Source organism: Python bivittatus, unplaced genomic scaffold (genome assembly GCF_059951505.1).
Source record: "Python bivittatus isolate LINGU-HERP-01145 unplaced genomic scaffold, Pbiv_v1 ctg000850_np1212, whole genome shotgun sequence".
NCBI lineage: Eukaryota > Metazoa > Chordata > Lepidosauria > Squamata > Pythonidae > Python > Python bivittatus.
The window spans coordinates 10,556,084-10,561,380 of record NW_028277112.1 but is presented as its reverse complement, the minus strand read 5'-3'; positions in this window follow the sequence as shown (position 1 = coordinate 10,561,380).

Genomic DNA, 5,297 nt, shown 5'->3' with positions numbered 1-5,297 from the left:
CTGTATAATATTTAGGAAACTTTATTTCCAATTAAGCTGGTACTGTAACCTCAGTGCTAACCTATAGGAGGCAATCTCTATCAAACTAAAAAGCAAGGTTTATTCTTTCACTTTTTCTCTTATTATTATTATTAGCAAATGAGCAAAGGAACATATGGAATGGAAAGATCTTCATGGAGTGATGTTCCCTAGAATATGAACTGTTATTCCCTATAAGGTAATCTATCTTTTGAGATATGCATATTTGTTCATGTTTGAATTAATTTTAGACTAGTTCTCAATAGATGTCATAGGATGATGCTCTTGATTTCAGACATGAGACCTCAGACATCTAGCCTCCTCCAAAGTGATGTTAACTAGCATGATGCTCCAACGCTACAGTTACTGACTTTGAAGCCAATGAAAAAGAGCTAGAGTGATCCAGTAGATGGAGCACTGCATAGGCCAAAGCATCTGGGTTCAAGTCTTCACTCATTCACTCTTCACTCTTCACTGCCTATCAGCCTAACCTACTTTTCAAGACTGTTGTGAAAATCACATGGAGTGGTGTTATTTAAAGGCACTGGCAAAATCCACATCTGGTTGGCTAATATAGTTCCAATCCTCTGTCTCAAAGTAATGTAAGGTTTGGATAGAAGTAGTCTCTTCAGATACAAACTACTTGAGTCTGTGAATGGCTAAGCCATTCAGTTGGTTGAGAAACAGCAGCACTTCTGCTGGCTCTAACTCTGTAACGTACCTGCTCAGCTTATATATTTCTAAGTGAACAGATTATTATAGACATGATTAGTTTTATGTGCTCTCTTTTTATGTGCTCTCTTAAAAAAAAAAAAAAAAGTCTGGCCTTGCCCTGAATAAGTGGCGTTCTTGGTCAAATGGATCATTGCAGTATAGAAAACAAAATGACATATAAAGCCATAAACGATTTTGTAATTCTTTGAAACAAACAAACAAATAAAAGCATTTTGCTGTTCAAGAAAAGGAAGGGACAAGCAGAAAAATAAAATAGAGTTTTCTTTATTTTCTTCTAATATATATGATTCTCTCCCCCCCCCCGCCCTTTCCATTTCCTGCCTAGAGATCTGTACTCAGATATCACTGCATGCTGTGAACCCTTTAAAAATTATGTTATGTAATTATTTGAAAAGTTTTGTTATTTTGGCATTATTCACCTCTTTCAAAATATATAGCTTTGCACATGGATACAGGCCCTCTGTATATGATCTTCATGTGGGCAATGGAAAGGGAACCATTTGACCTGAATATACATTTTGACTGTAAGAAATCATCAAATACCCAAGCAACTTTAATGGTCAGCCAGACTCCCTCATTCATCACTCTTATGACTATAGTATCTAATTCTAGCAAATCACATTTTAATTACTTGGAGAAAAGGAACCAGTCTTATCTTGCATATTATTTGTATGCTAAATGTATAATATCAGAACATGCAATGTTGTAAGAACAGGGTGGTCTTTTTATATTTGGTGCCAATGAAGATTTATAAAAGCAGACCATGGTTGTAAGAATGGCTACACTGAGAATTCATATGCAGGTTTTATGTCATACATTAAATAAAGCAGGGAGAACAGCTGATACACAAAAGGGGCTGTCTAGACAGTACCCCATCAGTCTGGCTAAATTTGGTGTTGGCATTCCCAAAGGGATTGTAATATAATTGTTCTGGTGTCTGCATCCATTTCTCCTGTCAAACACCATCACAAACAATAAATATACATCCTCTTTCATAGAAAACAGGCCCAAACCATACAGCTGATACAGAGTTTAGAGCATATCAATATGGAAACAGTATTTAAAACAAGCAAAAATAAAAGATAAAAAGGAAAGGATGGCTAAGCACTTGAGTAATTTCAGAGTTTAAAATCACATTGGTTCAAAATTCAACTAAATTGCTTAATTGACCTACAGAAAATATAAACTGTTCAAACCTGATCCTTTAAAACCTGATACCTTTAAAAAGGACTTTGTCCCCACCCCCCACCCCCCCATGCACATTTTATGTTTATTAACCTCCCAAAGAAAATTTAACACAAACTCAGAGATGTGAAAGTGTAATGATGGACATGGATCATAAATTCTAATGAAGGGGGAAAAAATGAAGGAAAAGGAAAATGTGATAATAAGTGAAAGCATGGCAAAAATGTAAATGTCATTTCATAGTTAAAATTACGCTTTCCACCTTTCCTGAATTCCTTTTAAAAAAACTACACTCACGTACAGAGCCTTACATAAATGTTAAAGAGGCAATATTTGGAAAAATAAGACTAGGATCATTGAACAGAATGTTTTCGACAATAGCACTGTACTAGATGATGACTATTCCCTGTTACTTAAAAACAAGAAACTCTAAATTAATCAGACTGTCTCATACAGTAACATTCCTCATAATATTTTTATTACCTATGTTTGCATATAGAAAGGAACGCCTTTAAAAAATATAGAAGTACAGCAATAATGTATAAATATGATTTATATGCCATAGTTCTAAGCTTGAAATAGTGTTCTATTGATATAAGGAAAACTTATTTGGAAATTAGTAGTCCTGATTGATTGATTTTTATGGCACCTAAAGAATTCTTCAGACTTATTTTTTAAAACAATTCGACTGAGACAATTGAGTAAATAGACTTTTCTTTCAAAGTACTGGAAGCATTACTATTAATTATTTGTCTATAGGTACAGACTCTAACATATTTTATGATTAAAATAAAAACATTTTTTTAAAGTTTGCTTTTACAAAGTTTTAAACAAACAACTTCCATCAATTATTTAGATTAGAATCTTGAACAGGGCAGTTTGAAATTCATCTAAATCTAAAGTGATTTGGCTAGCTTTTCTGATTGGAGTGACTATGTCTTTCATTCTAAGAGAAGTGAAATGAAAACAATATTGGATAATATTTAGGACAAATTCCCAGACAAGAAAGCAAAATTTAACCTTAAACAATGCTGTTGTCATATATAAGTACAGATCTTAGTTAATAAAATAATGTGTTAAATATTCATATGTAAAATCATAGCATTACCTATTTTTTAAAAAATCAAATTTAAATTATTCGTACTTTAAACAATTAAAAATGCAGAAATAACAGCAAGCTCCATAAAAGAAAAGTTTCAAAACTGGGCAGAATACCAGACAGCTTTCTATGTGTAAAGTCTCAAAGTCATCAAATTAAAATTACATTTCTATGGCTTGGCCAGCCTTGAGCCTCTTCTCAAATTTTGCCAAATTATGACACTGTACAGAATTCCAAAAAGTTGCCTGGGGAACCATCACAGAAAGTAAGTGGGTCAGGCCCTCTCCCTCTCCCAGTTAATTTAAGTACTGTACTAAGCAAGGTGGCTGCTTGTTGGGCTTTCTTTGCACAAGAAACAGAAGCAAAGCCCTTCACACGTTCTTAGGAATAGTAAGATTAGTAATAGTAAGTAATTAAGTAATAGTAAGAATTAGTAGCTTACTCTCCTGTCAAGAGGGCTGCCTTAATCTGGGAGGCAGGCCCACTGATCTCAGTAATGATTCAGTGTGTATAAAATGGCTTAGAATAAATGGAATCAGAGTAATATCACCATATATTAAAACCTAAGGTATTTAATGAAGAGAACTGAGTTATAATTCTGTGTAGTATTGGACTATATAGATCAGTGTTCAAATCCCTGTTGAATCACAGAGCTTGCTATATGGCCTTGGGAAAATAGGTCCTACAACCTCATCTCATGGGTTTCACATAAAGAGCGCAAGAATCTTCTAAAAAATGTTTTAGCACCTAGAAGAACTTCATCTTTTATTTTAAACAGTCGTGCAAGTATTCTGTTTTGCTACTGAGATTTTACAAAATTTACACATACTCCCCTTTTCACATGCCCTTACTGCAGCCAGATATTAAAAGGCCTATTTATTTTATAATTTAAGTAATGCCTCCTTACAAAACATACACACACACACACACACTTTCTCAAATGTTTTCAGGAAGGGGAAAAAAAAAACACCCAGTGATTTCTGAACATTAATTTCTGAAGGGAAGTAGCTGTCCTGTTCTTTTACTTATATTCCAACTATGGATCTAGGTGGGATAAAAATTCAGTATCTTCAGTGATCTCTACTTCAGAAGCAGCTCACAATTAGCTGTATGAAAATGGGGTGTCTGAATTGTAATTAAAAAAAGCAGAAATATCAGAATCTGCCTGCTGTTGATGTCTTTCTGTAGCTCTTGCAATTGGGAAATTTAAAGAGATATATATGTAATGTGCATATGTGAAAAAATTTGATTTCCTCTGAGATAATTCAATGCTGGATAAATCAAAGGCTCACACTCATCCCTTTCTATGGGAAAGGCAAGTCCTTAGAGGAATTGTATACTTTAAAATTGGAGAGAAGAGGAAGATAACTTATGTTTGGGACAGAACTGTTCTCACCTACCAATTTCCCCTTTGAATTGACGGATTATGGAAGAACAAGAAAAAGGTGGATTTCGTGTCCATGTCCTGAAGGTTGCTAGCGTGCATCTTGTTGCAGAAGGAGGAGTGACATCTGAGGCTGTGGCCTCATTATAGCTGAACTCCTCGATTTTTGTTATGTTTTGTTTTGTTTTGTTTTGGCTGCCCGAGAGAAACAGGGAGGAGGAAAAGTGGGGGGGGGGGTAAGCAGTCTGGAATTTCAGGTTCAGGTTAGAGTGCAAGAAAAAGGATTGTTGCTCTGTGCACATGCATTTTGTAGACCTTCACTCTGGGTGCTGCTCTTGAACACTGCAGTGGGGAGGGGGGACAGGGTGGGGAGGGGGTCCTGTCTGCAGCTGCCCCTCTCACACTTGAATTTTAAAAAGAACCAAGAGGGAGGAGAGAAAATCCGTGAATACCTCTCCCCAATAAAAGATGAGGCATATTGAAAACTATATTAAATTACCCTGATTAACAATTTAACCACGAAGAGGGGAGCTTTGGGTGATCTCTATAGGAAGGGCTGAGGGCTATTCAAGCCAGCAGCTAAGAGGTCGAAAGGGTTCTGAAGTTCACAGGCTCGGAGCTTTTGTTATGCTAACAGACAATCTCAAATCAGCTGCCTAGTGGAGTGTGAAATATAAATGATTCCTTGAGAACTTCCAATAAGTTGTCATTCTTGCTCTTGCCAAATACCAGGACAGCCTGCAAATTTTAAGTCGGCCCCCTTTGGCAACGTCCCGATTCGCCCAGTGAACGAATGAATGAAGGCCTTTGTAGCCCCCCCTCCCCCCCGCCCGCGTTAACGCTGCTGTTATCTTCCCGCCACCCCACCCCCGAACT